The 19,136-nt window shown below is 39.3% G+C and overlaps 1 long non-coding RNA gene across 2 annotated transcripts in view; it reads left to right on the forward strand.

Annotated features, from left to right (window-relative positions):
* The window catches only part of LOC144058044 (uncharacterized), a 129,637-nt gene that overhangs the window by 55,523 nt on the left and 54,978 nt on the right, over window positions 1-19,136 (forward strand). For both annotated transcript variants that reach the window (XR_013295366.1, XR_013295367.1), the window contains exon 3: window positions 17,410-17,536. This is a non-coding gene — a long non-coding RNA (uncharacterized LOC144058044). The remainder of the gene's footprint in view (window positions 1-17,409; window positions 17,537-19,136) is intronic.

Raw genomic sequence — 19,136 nt, forward strand, 5'->3', positions numbered from 1 at the left:
CTCAGAAAGATCAATTGAGTTGCAACGTTTTGAAATAATTTATATTGGCCCCTTTTTTTTTTTATCACAGTCATCTGGCATTTGAACAGGGGTGTGTGGACATTTTATAACTTCTTGCACCTTCTTTGCAAAGGTTAATAGAGTCGGCGGATGTAAACGGTTCAAACTGCGAGTTATCTTCAAGACCTCCCAACATTGAGACAAAAATAAATGCATACTACGTTATATACTGTAATCAGCAAGTTAAATCCCCCCATACTACTTTTTTATTTTATTTTTTTAATAGTGGGGCAATGTAAACATTTCAAAGAAGCCAAAGGCAAATGTTTCCACATTATACAAGGTGATAGATAGGTCACGATAAAGTTGGAAAAAGTGTGAGTGCCATATATATATATATATATATATATATTTTTTTTTTTTAATTAAAAAAAAAAAATTCCATTGCAAAAGCATGACATTTGAAAATGGGTGTGTTGTTGTATATTGTAGACACAGTGAGAAGCACATGGACTTTTACCTGAAGAACTTAAAATGTCAATTTCTGTAATTTAAAAAGAGTACCCAGTGGTCCAGAGTACAAATGTGACATATCTTCAAAGCAGATGCTGATTTTGTACAAGTCACTGTATTTGACTCTTGTCTCTTGTGACTCATTTGCACCCCTTCCACATCTAATCCACATTTCCTTTGGTGATGAGACGCCCACTAATTGCTCCATGTTCAGCCTGAGTGTGAAGGTCACTGACAGAACCAATCAGCTGACTTAAATTACTCATTATTGCCCAGTGCTTATTGGCTGGTGGGTCAGTGAAGCATGCAAGCTCTCCTGCCCTTTACACAAAGCACATGTGCACACATGCACTCGCACACTATCAGCTTTTAATCACAATGACACAGAGACTGATTACTTGGTGCCGCTTTTCTTCGATATATATTTACACTGTAGTCAATGCTTGGATAGTTTTCTTACTTATTAATAACAGGAGAAATACAGTCCCCCTGTTATCTTATGTATATGGACATATGCTTTATGTAGGCTCTAAAATGCTGTCAAAAAGGTGCACTGATCCCCGACCTTTAAAAAACCTGACTGTCCGATACGGATTTTCTTTTCAATGTTCCAATCTTGTTTTATTGTAAAACATGGAACAATACTTGAAGTAATTGGGTTGTTTAAAGTGCACATAAAATAGTTCTCGCAAATAAAAATGAAAAGCCTATTCCTCATTTCATCAGAAGAGGACAGTTGACAACTTTTCTGACCTCTAAAGAGGGGGATGAAATCGATTTTGTTTGTTTGTTGTTTGTTTTATTAATTTTTTCCGTTTTGACATATTATTACAGGTTACACCGATCACATATCATTTACAACATTGACATCCGAAAGAAGGGCTGACGGGTAGAAGCCATGGCTTATTAGTAACCCGTCCCCATCGATTATTTCTATACAGTACTTATCAGTCATATACTGTACATTGATTATGATGGTCATTGATTCATATCGTTATCAATCCCAGACTTAAGTCTGCACACTCCTCGCTCAGTTCATCTTGAGTAATGTCCGTGTGTAAGTTGCAGTTAGTACCAATCATTTGGAATTGGTAAATCGGTTCCCGGACGCCACCGACAGGCCCACCCAACCAGGCGAGCAGCCACGGCGAGCGCATGCTCGTTCACCAGTAGCGTCTTCGCTGACCTTGGATCAGCGTTCACAAATGTTGTGGCTTCCAGAAGAGTAGATCGGCTTGCATTCTGCCCATTGCGTCCACAGCAATGTTCACTCCATTCTGGTCAGCTCAGCCACCGGCCCACCACTGTTGCCAGTTGATGCTTAGAGCTTGACACTCCTTAGAGCCCACCAAGGCCACCCACCAGCTGAGTAGGGCCCGCCGGCTCCATCCATGTTTACCAACCCATTGTAAACATTTACAGCAGATACATTGCAGTCACAATACAACCTTATCACAACAGTTGCATCAAATGTCCAAACAGAAATAGAACCAGACAATGTTTACATTCTTACAGGAACAGCAATACATGTTATCAGCGCAGGTGTATAAACAAGAGTTAACCTTTGCAGTGTCAGCAAGTAATCATATGCTATATTTCAGTTTGGGTTAATTAGTAATATGCTACAATAATTTCATTTGGGTAAAACATAATCCACAATTTATTGATGTGAGTTAATGATTGCAGTTATTGTCTCTCAAACTCCGCCAATTCTTTCACGCTTTTCACGATCCGTATTTTCTTCTTCTTTTGATTGAATGAAGATTCGACAATCTTTTGTCCATGTGTTCTCGATAAATCCATTCTTTCTCAATTGCCCTTCCAGCAATGTCAGCATTTCGTTTTGTGAGATTTTCATTGACGTAGACATGTTCACCTTTAAGCTTTTAGCTATCGCTCAGAAGAGCAATCTTTATCTTCCTGTCAACAAACCTGATCAGAACAGCCAGTGGTCGTGTCCCCCCAGTTGGAAGCGAAAAGCACATCTGAATGTGCGCTGGATCCACAATTAATCCCAAATCTCTGAGTCGAGTTGTTACTTGCTGTTCGCTGTCTCGTTCGCTGAAGCTTGGTCAAAATCAACTGCACTAGTGCTGGCCGTAGCTTTTGCCGGAGGACCGCGGCGCGGTTTAATCTGGATACCTGCAACTACCACATCGTTGATTCGAAGATTCCAAATCATCCACTTTTTGTTCCAAGGCAACAATGCGGTGATCTTTTTCTTGTGTCTCTTTCTTCAACTGCTGAATTTCCTGCAGAAGTGGCTCGATGCTCTTTTTCATTTCAAGTATTTCGGTGACCATTTCTTTGAGTTTTGCAAGAGAAGATTTTATCTCCTCAATTTCGTCAAGCTCTTTTTCCGCTAGGCATATTGCATAAATGTAGTTAAAAATCCCAATGTCAACAAAATAGTTAGAAGTCACGAGCGAGTGCAGGAGCAAGTACAGATGTGTCCTTCCTCGACAGATGCGTCCTTGATTTTGTTTTATATTCAGTTTGATCGCGAATCCCCCAAAATTAAGGACATTGGCCCCAATACGGATCCTGACCAAATGATTGGTGTACCCTTAGTTATTAGCACATAAATTCACTATTGATGTTGAATAGTCTATAGTATATACTGTACATACAATACTGTGCAAAAGGCACAGGACACAATTATGTGTTTTAGTCAATGGTGTACGATAGACTGTACAGTAATTTCTGGACTACAAGGCGCACCTGACTATAAGCCGCGCTAGCTAAATTTGGGGAATACTCGAGTTTGTTACACATATAAGCCACACCCGACTATAAGCCGCAGGTGTTCCCACACCGGGTTCCCGCTACTTTCTTTTCCATAATGAGGGCGCAAATTGCCTCGCTCGCGTTCTGTCTCTCCTACTGTATTTGGGCTCACTTGGTTTGTTTTCCGCTGCATGACGCGCTTGCGCTTCCTTTATAGTGCACCCCCTTGTGATCTGATGGATAAGCCGCACCTTTGTATTAGCCGCAGGGTTGAATGCAAATGAAAAAAGTAGCGGCTTGTAGTCCAGAAATGACTGTAATTACAATGTCACTCAGTAGGGCTCTGCCAAGGCCCAATTGTTACCATATTGAAAAAAATCTATTTCTATAGATGTCCAGGTTTATGTGGTGATGAACAGTATTTTTACTTAAACGGGGCAAGACAAAAATAACAATGATAACAATAATAATAATAATAATAATAAAACCCACATAAATAAAGGTCTCTTCCTTCACCCTCCCTCACAATTTCCATATTGAAATAGAATTCAGGGCAGATGTGTTTTAGGACCCTACACAGTTTCTCTATCCTCTTGTAAATCCTGAAATGTGACTTGCAAAAAGTGTTACAAAAGTTTTGTATTTGGCAGCCCAAACCTCCATTTACATGTCAACGAAAGGCCAAAAGAAAATATCAGTTTTTCAGACTACCTGTGTACGTTCTGATATGACCTTAGTCTACTTGCATGTCAAGTGTTAGAGAGTAAATGGGCTTTCACTTGTTTGGCGCTTTTCTCCCTGCATGGTATTCAAAGTGCTTTAACACAGACTCCTCATTCAACTGCTGAGGACGCAGCATCAGGAGCAACTGGGGGTTCAGTATCTTAAGTCTGCTGAGGCTGAGGATGGCTAGCTCAGCGTGTTCGTCATGTGTAGAGGCTTGTTCTCGGAGCAGGCGACCTCGGTTCGATTCCTGGACTGTGCGGTCCTTTCCTGCAGGTCATTCCCTCTCTCTTCCCATTTTCTGTCAATTCTTCAGCCGTCCTATCAATTAAAAGGCTAAAAGCAAAAATGAAAAAGTCTGCTGAGGGTGATTTGGAGTAGGTTTACAGGATAACACTATACATACAGATTCAAAAATTTATATTCCCTCAATCCCCGCTTGCCATCCCTTTAGGAATGCCTTCACAACTCTTCTGATAACAGCACTTTTCTCTATGCCATTCCAAATAGATGTCAAACTTGTCTTTGCCGCCATTCCCGTGAATCAAAGGGAATAACGGTGATGAAAGTGAACAAATGAAATCAAATAAAACAGGGTCACACATCACTGGAAGGGCAACAAATGGCTACTGAAGTGGAAGTAATTTTCCCTCTTGTGTCTGGACAAAAACGGTGGAAAAAAAACATGAAGTCTGGTCAAAAAGCAAGTTGTCATTTTGCCTAAAGCACAGCTAAGCGCATCCACAGAAATGTAGGTCTGTGCGGGACTTTGCATGGCAGAGGAGGGTCACTCATTTTTAATAGAAACGGACAGTTCTTTTGTCAAAAAGCGCTGAGCGATCCAAATCTCGGCTGAGGTAAAAGCTTCTTAAATAACCTGAATCGTATTCATTTGATTTGCTCTCCTTCCGTGACAAAGTGCTTTACAATTTTGGATGGTTTTTAAATTGATCTGCTAGCAATTGGTTGGTTCCTTTTTGTTGTGTAAATGTAAAAAAAAACCCAACATTTATCAGTTATGTCTGCAGCTGCAAACATTAGGAAATGCTGTCTACGGCTGTAGGTGGATACTTGTGACAGTAAGGAAATGGTAAGTTTTTAGAACATGACAACATCATATAAATTGCTTCAAAGTCTAGCAAGGAAATAACATTGACCAAAGTTTGTGTTGCTCATTTTGGCATCTTCTGATGACACATCTCTGCACTTCCACTTTATATTTTGGCACATGATCCATATTCAAATATCAACCTATTTGGAATTCATCCAAATATAATAATTATAAAAAAAAATATGCCTTATAATATACCCTTAAATATTAGAAAGGGTTATGGTAGTTTCACTGTGTACATGGGTGGAGTTTTCTTTCTTTTGGTATGTTGCTAGACCAGCGCAGATAGAAGAGGGCCTTTGCTCTGTTGTGCGCCATTGTGGGAGGGAATGCAGCCGACTCCTGGCCAATCGAAGCGGCTCCTCCCATTAATCCATTTAAATTCAACAGAGATTGGCATTTACGTTTTGCAAGATCATCATGGAACCCCAAGATCATCTGCACTTTCGGATGATGCAGTTGGCCACGCATGTGACGTGGGCATACAAATAGGGTCCTTGCTCTTCAAACAATTTGTCCCTTCTTACTTTGTTGCTAGTTCAAGCAATGTCATCAAGCTAACATATCTTGACTGATGCTCATTACTAAACTCTTGGGTTACATAATCCAACCAATTAAATATTAAAACCAAACTTTTTTTGCTAAATTAGAGGGTGATAATAAGTAATGGTAAGGTAATAAGGGAATAAACAGACTTTTTGTTATGGTTAGATGTAACATTTGTTAAAATTCTGATGTCATTTTGTAATGTCCCTTTGTGCTTTTGTACAACCCCTTTCACCTTATTACTCCACCGCCACTCGATTATTGTGTTTACGGACCCACTGACTGACTGACATGACGTCCTGACAGGTTGTTTATGAGTCATGGCTGATGCTCGGCAGTGGCTGCAGGCCATGTGACCTCATGGGGCGTTTTGCATATTCCGACTCTGCAGTCCCTTACCCTATATCTCGCTCGCCTCCAATGGTATAGGCCCACGGGCTTGGCACATGTGTGACATATAATTGATTCATTAATAATGTGAACAGATGTTTCTGGTCCACTCTGGCAGGGAGCCATATTGCCAGTTTTCTATTTTATTGCCCACGGCCAGACTGGCTGAATCTCATTAAATGTTTACTCACACACAAGACGGGAAGGTGACACATATTGGGTCTTAAATAAAATAACTGAAGAATAGCAGTAATTAACAAAGATGAAGGATAGTGTGCCTCCTAACAGGAAATCTTGACAGAAAGATCCACATGATTATAGAGCAGCTATGTGGGGGGAAAAGTGTTTGTCATACTGACAATAGAAAATTACAATAGAATATAGTTTATTACTGTCTAGTGGGGATGTAACGATAACGGCAATATCGTGATATCGCAATATTAAAACTGCCACAATGTCGCCGTCGTTATGTCACGATATTAAAAGCAGCACATCTGCTAAAATAGTCAGGTTGATTTCCATTTGTGCAGTTCTAGCACCCTCTGGTGGCTAGTTTTTTAGTGCAGTTGAATTTTCACAAGGCATGTTTTGGCCCTTCTATGATTAAAATCCACGCTATTGATTAGATGAAGGGGAACATAAGAGACTTGTGACCCGAGTGAAAATGTGGAGGAACTCAATTTGCACGTGTATTAACAAGTAAGTGCCTCAATATTAAGTGTTATTAGAGATTGTATGCAGTTTATATGCATTGCTGTTATGTACAAAGCACAATATTGTGCTTTTTAAAAAAATATTTTATTTTTAGTTAGTGTATTATTTTTACATTATTGCGACCTTTTTTCAATATCGCCAACCTCCCCACAATATTGCGATAATTATCGAATCGTGAGCTTTTGGGCCTGTTTTTGTGTTATAGCACAACAACTTTTTTTACATTAACGAAATTAAAATCTCACAATGTTCTTTTCTTTTGAGTTGAAGTAAAACATAAAAAAGATAAGCATTTGTCGAACATTTTCGAATTTATAATATCTGTGTCCAGATACAACTTTTTCACTTCCAATATGATACAGGTGTTGCAGCCTTGAGTATTGACCGATACAAATATCAATCCAATACAATATAAGCACATTTTGTAGTATGGAAAGTTAGAAAAGGCAGTGATATAAAAGTGATATGACTCGGAGACGACAATATTGTATTCAGCAAAAGTGAAAAACTAACCCATTAATTCCAGTTGTGCCCGTTTCATAACCTTGAGGTATGTAAACTTATAGAATTTTATTTATCATTACAGTGCATTACAAACCATTTTTCCTGATCACTGTATATTATCAACAAATTTTTATTTATTTGGTATTGTTAAGTGATTTAAAAAAAAAAAAAAAAAAAAAACTTCAAGTAAACATGAGAGGGGAGTGATGTATTCATCAACTTTTTGAAAGGTAAAAGCAGACAATTGCGAAATTTTCTTTCATTAAAGGACTGCAAAAATCATAGAATCATTTTTATATGAGAGGCTGAAATCAGACAATTTGGACAATTTTAAGTTCTACAATGGCTCTAAAGTCTAAACAATTACTCAAGTATTAAAATAGTTATTGGTTAGCTTGATAATCGATTTTTACACCTCTAGCCAACAGTTTCATATATTACAATTACAATAAATATAAAAGACAAATGAGAAGGTCCTAAAAATAACCTCAATAATAATAATAATAATAACAAATATATATATAATTAATTTCAGTTATTTCTTTATTTATTTTAAATATTTTTTAAACCATTATTACATGGTGAAAACAATGAAGAAACACGCACGCACACACGCACGCACGCACGCAGGCACGCACGCACACAGACACACACACACACACGATCACAATAATGTCCATTGTCCAACTGCTCAAACTTAAGACTCCACATCTGTCACAAACATGTCACTCAAATAACAAGAGGAGAAAACTTAATGATGATGTGCAGATAATTCTTTTATTTTTTCCTATTTTTTTTTTTTTTTTTTTAAAAGGAGCTTAAGGAACTTTTCAAAAATGCGTCACGGTCAGGCTGCTCCCGTTCTCCCGAGGCTCTCACTCTTGACGCTCATGAATGGAGCGCAGAGGAACTTAACCTAACTACAATGCTTTCCAAATTTTTAGGCAAATGTAATTTGTCTCTGATTTTCCTAATGCAAAATAACACTCCATAATTTTAAAGTTGTCAAACGTTATTTCAAATGTTGTTAAACAATCCTCCCAATGGTAACAGTATTAAAGCACTGACGAATTATTACACACAACAAAGTTTGGAGATAATTTATAGCTTGTAAAGAATTGCACATACTCTCTTTATTTGTTGAATTGGCAGCATTAGGAGTTCAACATCAAACGCTACTTCAATAGAAAACATCTTTTTTTTTTTGAGAGAGAGAGCTCAGTATTGTTCATTCGGTAATGTTACCGATTCGCCATGTCATCATCATTGCGCTCTCTCTCTGTCTCTCTCTCTTTTATATATTTTATTTTTTTGAATTTTGTATGTGCGTGAGTATGTGCATGTGTGCGTGCGTGTGAGTGTGTACTCATTAATTCACCTAAAACCTATTAAAAATCACCTAAACCGAATACTTCAGAATCCAGCTAGAGTCGTGAGGTTGTCAGGAGACCCGAGGAAGGATCAAAGGAAAGTGAAATCCAGCACTGACTAGACATCACCTACTACCCACCGGGTTACAATAGAAAACATCTTAATAGGTCAAGTCACTTTTTACAAGTATACTATATGATACTATATCATAATACCATATTTGATAAATTGATTCCCTTCCTGTGCATATTTATTGAGAAAATACAAGTACTATGATTTATTGTCTCAGTTTTGCGGGAGTGCGACTAAACTATGCATGTAAATGTCCTGACTGATGATCACCTACTGAGAGTCGCACCCGCCCCAATCGCAACCTCTCAGGATTTCCATTAATCACTGTGCGGTGGAGAAGAAGAAGAAGAAGAAAAAAATGTTAGCAGCACTCAAATCTTCAGCTAATTGTTCATGCAGAGAATATCAGTGGTTAGCTCTCTAAAGCGATAATAAGTATTGTTGCCGAGAAGTGAGATGGCGAGGAGAGGCTTGAAATCTAGCGGCAAAGGTCTAATTAATGTGTCTGTGGCAGCTTCTTACAGCTACCCATTAGGCTTTCATTCTCCAAAGTCGGCAGCGCTTCAATCTCACTTTCATTGTTGGAAGTAGAGCTCGGCAATAATAACATGATTGCGGATTGATCAAGGGATGGCTCGGAGGGGAAGTGCACGCGGCGAGGAATAATGACGGTCCCGCGTATCCGTGTGTGGAAAGCCCTCCACACACGGGATGCTCAGGATTCAGAACATTGAAAATTGCTGTGAATCAATTCACTTTTTCCACCTTGTACAGTTTGACGGAAAGCACGGAGGCTTTTGCACACTGACGCAGTGGAAAGCGAGAAGTCTTGCTGGGAGCGACTCGGCCTTTAGCATGAAGTCGAGACTCCCCGCCGCTGAAAAGGCACATCAGGGACGGCATCCGTCTGCTCGAAATTAAAGAGGAGTCTTATAAATAGTGTGCTAATACCCGCCACCCTGTGAGGCCTCGTCTTCGTGTCTGTGAACGCCACATGAGGCCAAACATTTTCCCACAACACAACACTTTAAATATTGTGCAACAAATCTCCTTGATAATGGTGTTCAGTTCTTGGATGCTTGCGCCTCTGAATGTTCTTCTTCTTTTATTATTATTGTTGACATGGCTATTTTAGACTTGGTTGAATTTAAAATGGCACCATTTAAGCTCAATATAAAAAACGATGTTTTCTATATTCAGAAAAGTGTTTTGTTTATATCTTTAGAGCAGTGGTTCTTAATCTTGTTGGAGGTGTTGAACCCCACCAGTTTCCGATGATGCGCATTCAATAAATTTAAATGAAATATGATTTTTTTTGTTTTTCAAATTCAAGACATAGGAATAGTGTCTAGTGGTAAACACATACAACAGGGAGAGTAGCCATTTCATTGAATCTTGCTCTTTTTACCTTGAATTCATTGGCTTGGCAAATCATGCCGTTAGGAAAATGATTCATATCACTCACCTCTATATTTATAGAGCACTTTAAAACAACCACCGCTGTTTTCTTGAGATGGAACCCAGGGGCAGCAGATAAAATGAAAACAGCACAGGCCCCAGAATTGAACCCTGTGGAACACCGTATGTTCCGTTATACATCTGAATTCATATTGCACATATTCGTCTGACCATTTTATTTTATTTTTGCTTGACATGAAGGAGTCTTAATAATAAAGAAATCACATCACAACAGTGCACCAAATTCCCTGCAGCACAGATCATCATTTGAGTTGGGTGTGTGTCTTGACCTCCGTCGAACCCCTGGGACCGACTCACTGAACGCCTGAGGTTCGATTGAACCCATGTTGAGAACTTTCGAGGTTGTGATTTGTTTGAAAAACAAAGTTATGTAAGGCAGCATTGTATTTCTTTTTTTGGTGGGACTCCAATGTTCCCCTTCTATGTCACAAGTCACTGTTATATCTTTATTAATGAATTAATTAATTGATTAATTAATATGTGTGTAATAAGAAGAAGTGTGTTTTAATAAATTCAAATGTGTTTAAACCATGTAAGCTGCATTCACAGCAAAACCGGGGGGCGGGGGGTGGCGTTTCGGCGCCGCGTTTGCATTGTAGCCAATGTACTTTGCGCGGACCGGAACGAAAGTGCGTGGGGGCGGCGTTTGGAGCGCTGGGACGTGGTGCGGTGCAGCGAAATCCGCACATTTGTGACGAAAATCCGCACACTCGCATGTTCGGCAAAATTGAAAAATCAGAACTTTTTTCGCATTTCACCTCACGGTGTAGCCAATCGGCTTCGAGTACTGGCTATGTCACGCACAGCGTCCTGTCTGTTGGCCAACCAGGACCGAATCGTAAGCAAGGACGTAGCATACAAGTGCTGCTAAGTCTATTTACTTGCTGTTGAACTGTACCGAGGTAGCAGCAGTGTTTATCATCCATGCCAAAGTTACTTAGCGCAACTGCCGACCGGCCGATTGCCACTAAAAAAGCGGAAGTGCTATCGCGTACCTCAAAAAGCTCTCTCTGCTGGAGAAAATAGTGCCTCAGCTGTATAGTCCCAGGAAAGAAGTAGAAGTAAATGGCGGTGCTGTCTTTTTGTTGACTCGTTAAAGTGCTCTACAGTTGTTGTTCACCAAGGGACACGCCTCCTCCTCTCCTGTGTGCGCGAATGCATGAATGAGCGGCAATCGTTCCAAAAAATCGTTCCAGATCTTCTTTTCGGTCTTGATGTGAATGTAGCATAATACATAAAAAAATGTTTTGTAATTAGTATGGACTTTCTGTTTGATGATCTGAACTTATTGCGGGTAATGATCTGGAACACACCCCTCGCGATACATTAGTTTACTGAACCACCGATCACAAAAGTTGTGCAAGGTGCAAGATGTTTATCAACATCATAGTTGTTGTATGAGAGAATATGTTTTATAACTGAAATGCAATTAGTTTTTTGATGGCTGGTGAAAACATGCCAGTAGCGTGACATTGCCGTTTCCAAGTGTCAGAACGCGACGTGGCAATAGTGTCACGGTTGTCGTGGATGGAAGCAGAATGGATCACTTATCATCGTCTTAATAAAGGCGACGATGCCATGATGCTAAACTTAGAAAGCGTTTATATAATGCTTGTTATGACTCCCGTCTGTCATCAAGTCTATAGTTTCACTAAGCCGTTGTGTTCATCACGTTGAGCTTAAACGTCTCAATTAAATTGACATGGCTCACAGGTTTTAGCGTTATTTTACAATACAGCATGCAAATATGCACAGCAAATGCTGCGCATCTCTTTAAATTGTGAACGGGGAAACATTACATGTGAACACAAACAATTGTTACACTTGATGTAGAATGTAGCTCAGTGAAAATGGCACAAATCAGTGCAACCTTTTTGCTACATCAGCCATCATCTCAAGACAGAAAGTAAACAATGAGCAAACAATGAGAATTTTCATTTCAGACAAATTTGTGAACCTTGAATAACACGTTGAACATTGCATTGTTTTGTGTGAAAGCTTTAAAGTAAAATAAAATAAATAATCTTTTCCAGGGAAAAAAACTGTAAACGCTATCCATCATAAAACCTTTACAACCCGGCATTTTTTTTTAAGTGACACTTCAATATTTATAACGGTCACAACTGAAATAATGACGTGTGGCACGGGGGTCATTTTAAAATGGAGAAAACATCAGTATGCGTAGAGAGAAAATACCTCAAATAACTTTTCTCATGTTCATGCTTTTTATTATTGAGGTATTGTTGGCATGTTGTTCTGAGCGGCGAGGGCAGAGATACTGTACGTGTACTGCCGTCCTCTTTTGCACAAAATTAGATATCCAGCTTCTAGGACTCTTTACAAATCCCACATTTCCTCTTTGTCATTTCTGGTATCCACAAAAGAAAGGAAAAGCAAAAAAAACAAAAAACGGAGTAAATCCTTGAAAAGAAGTTTGGGTAACTTTTAATTGAGCTTTATATACAATACATTTTCAGACCCAACTGCTGATAAATTGTCCCATATGCTTGCGTTAGCTAGAATAAAAGGTGCTGTTCTCAAGGTTGACTCATAATGTCTTGCCACTTTATTATAGGTCAGGCAGGCTTGGTAAAAGTACAGCTCACACACCACATCCAGCCAGTCCGCAGTTTCTGACTGGCACTCGCACCGTCTTCATCAAGTCAAAATAAAAATCTTAAATTATTTGGTACTTTTATTTTGAAAGTATTGCTGTTATTTTGACGTGCATGTGTTGGTGGGGAAAGGGAGCAAAAGCAACAAGGTGTCTTAAGAGTTGCTGACATTTTCGTCATATTTAGCAACTTTCCTGACAACGCCAAAAGTGGTGATATTTTAGTAGTGATAAATTAATACGTGTATTTACAGGATGCAACTACTTACAGTATACTATACTGTATGTATTATGACTGCTTAGAGGCGTGTCAACCACGACAGCCCCACAACATCTAGAGCCTTTAGAAACTCCGGACGGATCTCATCCACCCCCGGGGCCCTGCCACCAAGGAGCTTTCCAACCACCTCAGTGACTTCGTCTCCAGAGATAGGAAAGCCCACCTCAGAATCCCCAGACTCTGCTTTCTCAAAAGAAGACGTATCGGTGGAATTGAGGAGGTCTACCTTAATAAAATAACGGTTAAAAAGTTATTTTTCCCATTTTTTTCTTTCAGAAAACTAAACAAAATACTAATTATATTATATTTATGATTTCAGGTATAGAATTGAATGTTCTATTCAACTAAAACTGTAGCTGATTTTATCAGCGGTGGGCAGCATCCTGAGGAGATGTTTAAGGCAAAAAATATATATTTGTCAAAATATGACTTGATTGTTTTAAGAGGATGACAATATACCCGAACTACAGAAGTTGAAGCTTAATAAAACAATACAATTCACTACACTATCCAGAATATATTCATGACATTAATGTGGAACACTATTAATGATTTACCAAATCAAACTGGTTAAAAGAAGTGCTTTGAAACTTGTGTTCAGTCCTGAACTATTTTATTGAAAGAACAGTATTCTGTCCTTGCAAGAGAACACACTCTGATTGGACAGACAATCTGCTTCCATCTTCAATACAGTAAGCAAACAACTCCTGGGTATTGAAGAGAAAAATGGAGGTGATGCACTTTAGCACAGAAAAAGTAAACATCCTGCTAACATTTTTGGCTTCGCTTCAAACTGCAAGTCAATCGTGACACGGCCCAATATTAATTAGACTGAAATTAACAAGTAGTTTAAAAGCTACCGAATATATAAACTTGAGTGATGCTACTTTGAATGAGTTTTTCAAGCGGCTAGTCCTATTTACATGGCTGCCTTTATGTCACAGTCTGTTAGCAGCGTCATCATGAAGTCTGTGCCTTAATGATGTGTTGATGGCATCCTGCACATGGAGACACCATTTTGTAAACAACCATTATACTTTTGTGTCATTTACCATAATGGGAGACCGTTCAAGCATCTCGCCTTTTCATTTACAAATGTTCATCCCTCCATCAGACAGCATTCTCTCATCTCAAATGATCGTCCGGATCACCTCATGGTTTAATGACACGAGCACCTTAGTGCTAATGGATTGTTAGCAGTGCCGTGACAATGGTTTATAACCACAAATGAAAATGACATCACATTTGTTAAAGTTTGGATGTAATACTAAAGAATTGCATCTCTTTTTTTAAAAGTTAAAAGTTTGGCTATCAATTGGTAATGACAAAATATTTGGGACATATTGCTCAGCTGAAGATGTGTTTGTGAACTGGACCTCTTAACTTTCAATTGAGGACCTCTGCCCAATAGCACCATAGATGCTTTTTACGTTGGAAAATATTTATCAAATCCTCTAAGCCCTTTCTAAAAATAATTTATCTCTCTAAAACTAGCATCACAGAAGTCTTTGGTCCATTTAGTCTTTAGGAGTTGTTGCAGAGGACACCCTCAGCAGAGTGAAGATTTGTGGGCTCCCACCTCTCTTGGGAGGCCCCAAGAGACATTTTTACTGGAGGCTCATTAATGTTTTACCAGAGTAATAAGCCCCGTGCCCCATGAGTGGGCTGCCGCCGTGATTATGGTGCACATATCCATTAAAACTGATTAGCTCTCATGTGACGGGAGGTCCGCGTCCACAACAAACATTTATCACACTTTTGTTTAAGGTTTTGGAGTGCGCAAAACGCAGGCTATGAAAGCGAACAACCCTCCACTTCAAGGAAAACCCTCCCAAGTTTTACAAACAATTTCATCTCTTTACTATGCAAAATTTGTTGAAGAAGGGACTGTAAATAAATGACCAGAGCTGCATGAAATAGCGGTGCTATAATAAAATGTTGTCATCATAAAACTACTAAGTAAGTAATAGAAGATGCTTATTTTCCCCCAGACAGTTTCGTTAAAGTTTGGCATGACGTTTCCTCTTTTAGCTTTAACCTATGGCAGCCTCATTTTAGGCTAAGACTAAACACTATATAACTTGTCTTTAGATGTGAGCTAGTGTGAGATGCTAGTTTTAAAAGAGTCTTTTCCAAATCTTCTCAAAGTGATGTACAGGTAGCATTAGGCAGATAGCCAACAGTTCTCCAAAAGAGAAACAAAGTATTTTTCTTCAAACTGTTTATTTGTCACCGTAAATATCCATTCAAAGTGCTTTCAACATCTTCATCGCTATTGTCATTAGCGTGACACAATTCACCTAGCTTAATGCTAACATACTTTGCTAACATATTTAACGGCCATTTCAAAAACCCTATAATGCCAAACGTATCATATCAAAATAACACAAGACATTTTGAGCCCTCTATTTCATGAGTATAATATATTTTTCCCCATTAAAACCCTCACGTATATGATCTGACACATACATTGCACAGATAATCCATTAGAGGGGCAGTATCACCCAGCTGATGACTTTTACAGTGACCTTGCAAGATCACCCCAATTGAGAAAGGAGAGACACCGATACTTATTAATAGTGCGAAATGTTCTTCCTGATTTTTGGAAATACTAATATGTTTGATATGTCTGTTTATTATTATATTTTTGACAGTTATAAATGTACGAATTTATGACCGGATGTATCAAATATGACGCAAATCAAAAGTCATATGCAAAAGTTAAGAAAAAAAAAGTTTGTTCAAAAGGACCAATTATAATTCATATTTCAGGTTTTATAGGGTTAAACCATCAACAACTATCACACTTGGGGGGGGGGGGGGGGGCAGGCCGGTAACATGCAACTACAGCACCCAACAATGCTCACATGCTTAAAAATGTTAGCTGTTGTTGTTTAAAGTAATCTTTAGTTCGATTTCTTCTCAATACACTCTTGAGTTACTATATAGCCTACTTTATAGCTTACTCTACGTGGGAACGAAGTTGTTGTTTTTTTTTGTAGGTGCAGTTATCAGTTTGCTCTCTAATTGTATGAACTGGGTAATGTTTTACTTTAGAGGTTCTGAACAACAATTGGCTTGGTGGCCCATTCACACGGAGCTTTATTGAAGTTCAGGAGAGCCCCATCCCTAAATTTTGTTTAGATTAACAATAGCATCCATTTTCAAGTTATTGCTTTGCTGTGTGTGTGTGTGTGTGTGTGTGTGTGTGTGTGTGCGTGCGCGTGTGTGTGTGTGTGTGTGTGCGTGTGTGTGTGTGGCCCGCTGCAGCTGTGTGCCGGCCGAGTGCTGCTGCAAGCGCTTGCGACTCGGACACCATGTGGGAGACGCATCTTATCCTGCCAGCGAGCCCTCCGGCGCTGGAGTGGGCCGCGCCAGTGTGGCGCTGCGGGCCCTCGTTAACATTATTGACAGGTGGTGCATGAAGCCAGTTGTCCTTGTGAGGACCCTGAAGGCAACTTTTCAAACTAAAGTTAAAGTCCAGAGAGTCAGTCAACTAATAACCTGGAGAGTTGTGACATATTGAAGGAGGTCATTTTAAAATTGAAGGGAAAACTAACTTGTCAAAATTGTCATTACAGAGCAAATGCGGTACTTTTCATTAGAATTTTGTTGTGGGAATTTCACACTTTTTAATGTGCCTTTCTTCTCTTTGACTTTCTTCTGATTAAAGAGAGCAAACATAAATCAGTCACATCTAGCATGTCCAAATTTCTGCACTTTTTTAATGCTGCAATCAATACCCCCCCCCCACCACCACCTACCGCAGCTTTTCGTATACAATACAAAATATATTTTCCAACCTTGTGGATGGTCACTGCCCCCAGTTTACCTTTTGGTGTTTTTGCATTATCTGGCAAATTGAGTAACCGACCCACGGGACATCCATCCATCCGTCCGTCCATTTTCAAAATGACTTATGTTCATTAGGAACACGGGTGAGCTGGATGTCATCTGACTTAGGGTACGAGAGGTAGGGTACATCTGGATTTGTCGCAAGCCACTTTCAGCCAACCAAACGTAACATCTCAAGTCAACCAGCAAAGTCTTGGCGTATTGCGTTGTATTCAGTATTTATCGGTCTTGCCTCACAAGTGAATCACTGCCCTGTAATAAAGGAACTCATCATCGCATTCAGCTAAACGCCTGGGGGGGAAAGAAAACTCATAGCAGAAATGACAAATCTGACATTCCATATGTTTGTATTCGGGGACGCTTCTTGCATCTGTCATGTCCAGGTGAAAGTGTGAGACAGATTACGCACTTTCCTGTTGTGCTGTGCTCAAATCCAGATTCTCTAGCTGGCGGTCTTAGATTTACTATCCACACACATCCAGATGTTTATTGGTGCTTTTCTTTTGGCAGGTAACATCGAACAGATTGTGCCTCCTTAGTGCTGACGCATGGCTGCTGACACGCCGACAGATGGCCTGCTGGATGCCCACCCTCCCTCACATGGTGGCATCTGAAGATGGAAGGGGTTCACTTTAAGGTACAATTGATCTTCCTGTGGGCTGTATTGGCCTTTTTTTTTGTACTGATCTTGCAAATAAGCCTTAATAGTGAACACATGCCACAGGATGACAGGGAGTTGTCGTGCCAAGCCGTCTGTGATGAGCAATGACAAAAATGTGTTGAACATTGTAACCTGTACAGACATCCGAACCCGTCAGTGAACCTGTGTCAGGCAACATCAATTCAGAAACAGAAAGTTCAACATGCAAGGAAAATTATGCCTAATTTTGCCATTTTGATTACAGATGTTCCACTTTCTTTTTAAGACCGATACTAGTATGAGTGCTCAACTGCGTCACCAATACCGATACCAAGTGCCAATACCACTAGTGCTTTTGATGCATATTTCCCCCCAAAAAACAATGACAAATAATTTTAATGAAAGACCTGTATATCCCAATATAGCTTTGGGTACGTATGAAATCTATTTGCAATATTTTATTCTTCTAATTTATTATTTCTAGATCTGATCATAAAATGGCCACTAGAGGGCTGCCAATACTGGTATCAGCCGCACGTCATGAATACCAACACCATAACATAAGGCTGGGTATCCGCCCATACCTATCGTTTCCCGTCCATCCCTATTTTTGATCATTATAGATAACACACAAAATTCACCATCTTAAGAATTTTCAATATTGCATATAAAAAAACTCACAAGATTTTAAATATAGAAACTAAGTTTATTCAAATTTTCAGGAGGTCAATTCCCTTGTGATTTTTGGATCAATATTCAGTAATACTGTATATGTGGGACAGAGTGTAGAATGTATTGCCATATAGTGGTAAACTAGTAGAATGCAAGGATTCACCACCAGTACTTTGGGTATCCGTATCCAGTAAGGCGCGATGCGACGTATGTAATATTAGCAATTATTCGATATATAAAAATAATGTACATTGGTGTAATCGAACATATTGTTTTGCATTATATTGCAATTAGTAGTGTTTTTTTTTTTTTTAAATTAACGAATTACTATTTCACCACTAAATGGCACTAAATCCTTCACACTGTAACTTTGAAGAAATGCACTTTTTTTTTTCTGGAGAGCTCAGTATTGTTCATTCAGTAATTTTACCGATTTGACATGTCATCATCATTGCTCTCTTTTTTAAATTTTTATTATTATATATATTTTTTTAATTATTATTTTTTGTATGTGGGTGAGTATGTGTATGTGCGTGTGTGCGTGCGCGTATGAGTGTGTGTGTAAGAAATTCACTTTTTATTGTCACCCTTGCGGTTTGTTTAGTCACATTCATTTCTTTGATTTCCACCGAGGCTTCCATTTATGCTGTGCACTAGCTGGCTCGATTTCCCATATCGTTATTCAAATTTGAAGTTGCATGATGGTACTTTAGAGTGTGGCAGTTGTGGCGTTTGTTGTGTGGTGAGCTTGGAGAGTCAGCGCCACACACGGAGGCTATAACCAATATGCCCAGATCAGGCAAGCTGTCTCCTTGGCTGAAAGCTAATGACGGCGCCGGGCGAGCTAACCAGCGTTTGGCGCCTACAATGGCACCCAAAGCCAACACCTGCCCGTGTCACCTTCCAAAATGTTATGGGATTGTGA

The sequence above is a fragment of the Vanacampus margaritifer genome, chromosome 1 (genome assembly GCF_051991255.1).
Source record: "Vanacampus margaritifer isolate UIUO_Vmar chromosome 1, RoL_Vmar_1.0, whole genome shotgun sequence".
In the NCBI taxonomy this organism is placed as follows: Eukaryota; Metazoa; Chordata; class Actinopteri; order Syngnathiformes; family Syngnathidae; genus Vanacampus; species Vanacampus margaritifer.